Source organism: Pistacia vera, unplaced genomic scaffold (assembly GCF_008641045.1).
Source record: "Pistacia vera cultivar Batoury unplaced genomic scaffold, PisVer_v2 Contig823, whole genome shotgun sequence".
NCBI classification, from domain to species: domain Eukaryota; kingdom Viridiplantae; phylum Streptophyta; class Magnoliopsida; order Sapindales; family Anacardiaceae; genus Pistacia; species Pistacia vera.
In genome coordinates this window covers 50,089-58,144 of record NW_022196694.1, presented here as the reverse complement: position 1 = coordinate 58,144, position 8,056 = coordinate 50,089, and the positions used below count along the sequence as shown (strand labels likewise).

Sequence of the window (8,056 nt, the reverse complement as noted above, 5' to 3'; positions counted from 1 at the left end):
CCATCTGTATTCTTCATCTGTTGAGGTAAGTAATCAGATGCCCGTTGAAAGGAAGAAACTTCACAGTTAAGTTATCAAGTATATATAATACATCCAATCATACAGGGCCTACAAATTCGATGGTACACTAAAGAGACATCAGGCTAATTGTTTATAAACACAAATATTTAAAACAACCATTATACAACAACAATGTACCAGTTGAATATGACATGCAAATTTTATAAATTCACAGATCCATAAAGATATCTTCCATGCATGCAACTCCAATGCTGAATGAGAAATTTTTTAGCAAAGGACACTATTCCATGAGAAAACAATTAACAAAGGTAACAATCTAGCAATTAGCAAAAGCCATCTTGGAGTATTGAGAGTTATGCACTGTAACTTTTACATAAAGTGGATATAATAGTACTATAACAGCACACTAAATGAAGTAAATTAAAAGACTTTTCTTCAGAGTCTAAGGGTAGAAGCACTTGATACACATTCGTAAGAGATCTATGCCTGGACCCTGAAAGAGTAGACTAGCTACAAGGTCCACATTTTCTTCATCTAAAATTCACCATGAATAGAGCATCTACAAATGTCTTTGAGAAGCTTCAAGTTCTTGACATCGAGTAAAAACAATTTTAACAAGGAAAAATGAACAGTATACATATGCGAACCTGAAACGTTTCCCTTATCAATGAAAAATTCAGTGCATCCTCTTCTGCTCTAGGCAAAAGGATTATTCGTCTCAAACCATCCACTTGAGTGAGGAATGAGTTTAGGTACTGAAACAAAGAGGATCCAATTAACAAAGATCTTTAATGCATAAAACGTAGATGAAACAATAACAAGTTACAAAGAGTAGTAAGTCAAGCCTGCAAATTAGAGAAAAGATATCTTTACCTCCTCAATGGTCGAAAAAGTGCATAGAAGGGACTTCTCAAAGACCTGAATATGATGTAAAAATCTTTTTAAACAAGAGTAAACCTCTATATTTGTAAAAGGAGCAGAATGAAATTCCAACACTAAAGTTTGTGAAACTTCATTGCTCTTAAGCTACTTATAACAATCTCTCATAATTCTCAACAGATGAAGGGTAACAACTGAAACTTACAGTAGATATCTCTTTCTCAGGTGCACGCCAACGTTCCAAAGCAAGCAAAGATCGAACCCAAAGATCACCAACCCAAGGACAATTTTTACTAGCCCTGGAATGAACATCCCGCACAATATTTCCTACCTGAAGGAAAAAGAGATGATTAATTGCTAAAATTACAAATACCTGGAACATAAAGAATTGAAAAGAGAAAATATGAGTGAAACCTTCAAGGTTTTATCCAAATAGCGAGTATAACCAAGCTAGAGATCACTTGATACAGGAAACTAGGTAATAGCACGTTCATAGAGAAGTTGAACACGGGCTGGATCTCCAGAAGACTGTTCAAACTTCAAGTAGATCTGCAAAAATTTCAAATTAAAATAATAGCATTAACACTTTAACGAAGGGGAAAAAAAACCAAAAAAGGCAACCTATTGCCACATTGCAAGTTCTTATACAACCCCCCACCCTCAGGAAAAGAAGAAGAAGAAGAGAAGATCTAAAGTTTACATAAACTGATTACTTATATTAGAAGCAAGAAAGACCATAAGAAATTGAAATTATAATGAAATTTCAACAGCAACTTTGTTGATAAACAACTTGACCTAAAAGCTTAAGCTTGAAAAGGTAAGGGCATAACAATGATATTCAGCTTTGTAACAGGCAACTTCACATGTTACATAAACCAAGCCGAAATTCAGACAAAAAGACCAACCCAAATATAGCTGTAAAACCTCTCCCTAGCCGGGTATTTCCTAAGTATCCCTTGGCCATTGAGAACCTAGAAAACGCACGCTTAGGAAAGAAGTTTATTTTAAAATCCTATTCAAAGAATAAACTTGTAGTTTAAAAACTTTTTTTTTTCTAAACGATAATAAGTTCATTGTACAAGTCAAATAATATAGTTTCCTTTCTTGGAGTAAATTATTAAATCCATCGTAATAATTACTAGAAACATACACACTTTTACAAATTTTACTAGCAATTTGATTTCCTTTATTAACACAAACATATTTACTCCATTATAGAACATGGACATATTTACTACATTATGAAATATGAGCACAATTACTACACTAAATATCATCATTAAAACATCCCTCATGCTCATAGCATCCCTCAGAATCCTCTCCCACCTTCATGCCTTAATCCTTACCTGCAAAACATTTTAAAACATTTCGTGGGGTGAGCGCTAAATGCTCAGTAAGGGAATATGGCCATTTATAAACTATTAAGGTTCATTATACAAGTATATTACTTAGGACTTTACCTACCTACAAGACATGACCTTCATTCATTGACATTAACAAGTTCATAAAACATGTCATACACTTTGGACTTTTCTCATAAACATAAGTCATAACTGATGCGTGTTTCCTACAACATGCAATATGTAGCAAGTATACTAATAGCACAAGTAATATAATAATGAGTGAGTATTGTTCCCACGAGGATTGTTAGCTAAGCACTAAGTTTCCTACTATTCTCAAGTTGAAACAATCGATTTCTTTTGGATTGATGGGAGCTATTTCTAATAAAAACTGAACAATGAATTCTAAACTGAAATTAACTATGAACGCAAGATGAAAAATGCGATAGCAATTAATTCAAGTAAAACGGGTAGGGTTTTGACTTCATTCGGATTTTATGGGTTAAACCTAAAAATTAAATTAAATTCATACTCATATGCATTGATTGTAAATCGAACTCTCCTAAGTGCTAAACATACCTTCTCAGGCTATGTTTCCCTACTCTTCCTTATCAACTTTCCGCACCCAACAATTTGAAAGTTAACAAATCTAAGCTCATTAAGCATAAGAATCCTACAATGATTTCATTGATTTTTGAATCTATCTCTAGCATTCAATACTACAATGGTGATTACCCAAGAAGCCTAACATGATTCATTTCTCAATCTCATCATGTTCATCATATATAAGCATTAGTGTTCAGAGCAAACACACAATCAAAGCATAATCATATGAAAATAAAACAATCAATCACTTAACCCATTAAAATCCGAACTACAATAAAAACCCTAACCCAGAATGGGTTAGTTCATGGCTAAATCAACAACACAAATGAAAGAAACGAAAATACTAAAGTTCAACATAATGAAAATAAAAGATAAGATAAGAAATCTCCCCAAAATGATGAATCCCCTGGTTCGAATTCGAATTCGAATCTTAACCCTTGTTCAACCTCCAAAATCCTCAAAATGAAAACTAAATAAATGTAAAAAGCTGCTCTAACCTATTCGAAGACACCCTTCCAAAAAGGCTAAGTGTTTCTTCTATACCTCGCCCAAATTCCCCAGAAAAACTCGCACAAAGTAAAACTGTGCGTTTTACAAAACTAGAATTTACGACCATCGCCATGACGAAGAAGAAATCTCGCCGCGACGAAGAGAGAAGCAGACATGTTTCGTGACTGGCGTACTTCGCCGTGGCGAAGCTTCTTGAAAAGTTCTGAAATTACAGAACTGCCACTCTGCTTGCATCTTCGCTTGATTCTTCGATCTTTGGTGCTCTCCTTTGGAAGCGAGCTTCATAGTGCTTTATTCTGCTTCAGAACTCTCCCAACTTCTGAGATCCGCTTACTTCTGAGTTTAGAATTTCCAATTTTGTCCTTATTTGCTCAAAATGTCCATTTTAACCTGAAACATGAAATGTAAAGATTTAAGCAACAATTCAAGTTAAAATGAACTAGAAAGTACCTGAAATCCGACTAAAAAGTCTAATGAAAACAGTATAATCCACGGATTATCAAATACCCCCAAACTAAACATATGCTCATCCCCGAGCATACGGTACAAAACTAAAGGAACCAAAAACAACAAACTACGAATAAAACACAAAACACACACACATTAAAACTGAAAAATGAACAAAAACCAACAAGACTCAAATTCAACAAACGAATTGCCTAGAATTTACACAAGTCTCAAAAGTTGTTGAAAAATTATTATCAGGAAATGTTCAACACTCCAAGAAGTTATAAGCTATATCGACTATCTTCCTCAATCAGTCCACCAAGTAGGTGATCCCCACTTCAATCCACATTCCAACTTCCCAGATTATTTTATGCAGAAATGTAAAGTTTATCAAATGGTGGCAGACTCCATAAGCCTAAATATCGAACTACTCTCCACTAATGAGGACTAGACAAAGATAAGAATCAAAAGGTCTTTAAAAGCTTGTAACGTTAGGCTCGGGTAGTGGGTTCCAAGAAAAAGGATAGGAATAACAAAGTACTCGGTTTTCCTAATGCAAAAACTGACATCAAATCAAACTCCACTTCTTCTTAACCACCAATTGAAAAGTCCACTAATTCGCAACCCCCCCTCAAACTTGTATTTTTCTTATTCCGGAAACCATAAATGCGGGGGAATTTCATTTAAGGTGTACGTGGCGTTGTTATACCAGAGGTTGCCAAATACTACCAGACAGTTTTTAAGGCGGGTTCTGGTTTCCAGCCGGTATACCCTTAAACTAGGCAGAATTTGTTTTTTTTTTTTTTTTTTTTTTACAATAAAAAACTAAAACAACAATTCAATTGAATTGAGGTGACCACCTCCTTTGTTTTTATTCCTCTTCTCCCAACCCCCAAACTATTCGTTTGGCTCATTCATATAACTCTTTCGTTTATATTAGGACCGAGTTCTCCTAAGGGTAGGATAAAGTGTTTAGGGTATAAGGATTAGACAATTTTGTTGTTTTCCAAGAAAAATAAAGCAATAAAATTCATGCAGCTCAAATGGGTGACTAGGGACAATTTCATTATGGGCTGGCTTGAAAGGCTCGAACGTTTCGAAAAATGCCTAAATCATCTTCTCAACCATGTCTAATCCTAGAATTTCGCCTCAAGCACTTCTCTACTAGGTTCTAGAGTCCACCAACATTATCAAACTTCACCTAACCACATAAAATGAATCTAAGTATGCCGAAATAAATGAAAATTGTGGCTGAACCACTCAACAAACCTAAATCAAAATCCAGTCAATAAACATAAACTTGAAGCACTGCTTAACATTTCTCAACAATAAAATTGCAACAACCCTATTCTCATCATTGATTTATACAATTCATCATCGGCAAAAACAATCAAATTAAAGAAATTTTTTTTTTTTTTTTTTTTTAGGTGTACGTGGCTTTGTTATACCAAAAGTTGCCAAGTACTGCTAGGCAGTTTTTAAGGCGGGTTCTGGTTTCCAGCCGATATACCCTTAAACTAGGCTTTATTTCTATTTCCTACCCCCAAACTAAATATAACATTGTCCCTAATGTTCCATTACGCATAATCAGGAATAGAAAATCAAAAATAACAAAGGTATGAGAAAGCTTCCTGGTTAATTCGTGAAGTGTCGCTCCACAATGCAGACCCGGTCTCAGACTTTTCATCACCCAGAATCTGTCAAAACAATTGAAACTGTGGTGTCCCTTGTGTTAGCAAAAATTCACAAACTAACTTGAAAATATTACAACCTAATCTCGTCTTTGCAACAACTACAAAATAAAAAGAAGACAACTAAACAACTACACAATCCAAAACCAAAAATACAGACTAAGTTTAATGTTTCAAATGAAAAACCAATTCAACTAAACAAATAAAACTAAAGAAAAACTAAACAGGTGCTTTGGTGCTCATTGGTCTCCGCCCTCATCTTCCTCTTCTGATTCGGAGCATATCCACTCATCTGAATCCCAGTCAGTCCATTGAAATCTTGAAGTGTCAACGTTGAGCTCGCTAAAGCTATCCTTCTGCATCTCATACATCATGTGGGTCTGCTCAACCAACCAATCCTGACGATTTGTCATCCATTTCATCATACCCATCATCTACTGCATCATCTCTTTCTGTGTAGCTGTGGAGCTAGAGGATGTGACAGGGCTTTGTGTGGTTCTCTGCCGTTTCGTTCCTGCCCTTGGTTGATCAGCTTCTGGATGTTCAAAATGCTTCTAGAAATAATCTTTATCGAAGATAGGGGCAGCATGAATACATTGCTCATTATCTCCTACCTTGGCTCCAGCTTTAATGCACAAAGCCGTGATGAGATGTGGGAAAGAATAACTTGATCGCCCTGGTTTGTCGGCATGTTGAATGTTGTTAAAGATAATTCTTCCCACATTGATACTCTTTCCTGTGGCAATGGAGTAAAGCAGTAATGCTTTTTCGTAAGTTACTACGCTATAGTGTGTTTCTGGCATCAACTTCGCACTAACAAAATACTGCCATACTCAAGCAACCGGAGTCAAAGAAGTTCCCTTAATGGTCTTCTTTTGTTTCTTTGACATTGACCAAGTTGCCTCCGATTTTGCAATGACATGAGGGATGATACTATCCTCAAACTGCATCCCTCTAAACCTTCCATACTCATCCTGATCAAATCCGGGCAGGTTGTAAAACTTGTTGATCTCATCTGCTGTAAATGGTACATCAACCCCTCTCACAAATGCAAAGTCTCATTACAATCCGGGAGATTGGCATAAAACTCCCTTACTAGCGGCTCTACAGCCGGTTGTGTAAAACCACTCAAGAACAGGTCCCATCTTTTCCTTCGACTCCAATCTAAAGCCTGACTCGCGGTCAATCCCCTCTCAGGAATAAAGCCCTTATCTCTCCTTTGGATAGCCGCTTGATACCATTTATGGACCTCTTCATTCACAAAGCGGTCATCCACTTTTTTTCCTTTTCCCTTGCCCTTATATGGATGCTTGGCTTTGACCGGCATTTTCTCCAAAAATTAAAGTTCACTAAAAAATTATACCCCAACAATTCAGACCTAATTGTTCAACACAACCAATTTAATCCTGTAGAAACAAACAACACTTCCAAAAATTCGCGCTTTACCCCTAAACTATTACCCCTAAACTACAAATGTTTCAAATCCAACCACAACACTTCAAAACTCAAAACCAGCCCTCCTCAATGTTACCACACTCACAAACTACCCTTCCTCAAACAAAATCAATGCTCAAATTCACCCAAATTCCACAACTCAATTGCAACAAAAATTTTCAGATTTACAATTAAAAACTTGAAATTGTGCGATAAAAAGCTTTGGGTACTTGAGATCTTACCAAAATGAAGGAGTATTTGCCACCAATTGAACCAGAAATAGCCCAGATTGAAAAGCCCCAAATTCTTGATCCAAAAATTTTCGTGAAATTTTCGCGAAAATTGTTGTTGAAATAGGTTGTTTTGGTGTTTAGGAAGGTTAGCGAGTAAGAACTTTGGTTGGGAAAGCACTTGGGAGGCAAAGAATTGAGATTGGAAAATTTTTCTTTTAAAAATATTTGACAAAATGCGTAAAAATGAAAAGCTAAAGCGAGTTTATATAGAAAAAAGGCTTTGCCGCGACGAAAAATAAGCTTCGCTTCGTGTATGAACCTTAATTGGAAACCCAGGTTTCACCTCGGCGAAGAACAAACGTCGCCGCGGCGAAGTTCTTCGTTCATGAACACGAATTTAAACCCAGGTGCTCCACATAAATTTACTCATTGAGCCAACCATTTAGGAATGCTGACTTGACATCTAATTGGTAGATTCTCCACACAAATTGGGCTGCCAATGCAAGGAGAATCCTTATAGTATAATGCCTAGCCATAGGTGCAAAGGTATCCGAAAAATCCACTCAAAATTGTTGAGTAAAACCCTTAACAACTAGTCTTGCTTTATGTTTATACACTGATCCATCAGACCTCAGCTTCTTTTTAAAAGTCCATTTTACTTGGATCACCCTCCTAGTTGTTGGTATGTCAACTAACTCCCATGTCCCATGCTTTTCAATCATTTTTATCTCCTCCTCCATTGCATTTCTCCAGACCTTTGACTTGGCAGCCTCCCTAAAGTTTGCAGGCTCAAGCATGGCTGCATTACATCTCTCATAATCCTCTGCCAAAGACCTTGTACACCTGACTGGAAAATCATCATCCAAATCTACCTCTTCTGGATCATCAAATCTGT

The 8,056-nt window shown here is 36.3% G+C and overlaps 1 long non-coding RNA gene across 1 annotated transcript; it reads right to left on the bottom strand.

The window, feature by feature from the left end:
* Positions 1-733: 733 nt before the first annotated feature.
* Positions 734-1,475, bottom strand: LOC116117828. The gene is made up of 4 exons (XR_004126039.1): positions 1,315-1,475; positions 1,106-1,231; positions 895-939; positions 734-776 (listed from the first exon to the last, which is right to left on the bottom strand). It is a non-coding gene; the product is annotated as an uncharacterized LOC116117828 (long non-coding RNA).
* Between the last annotated feature and the right edge of the window lie 6,581 nt (positions 1,476-8,056).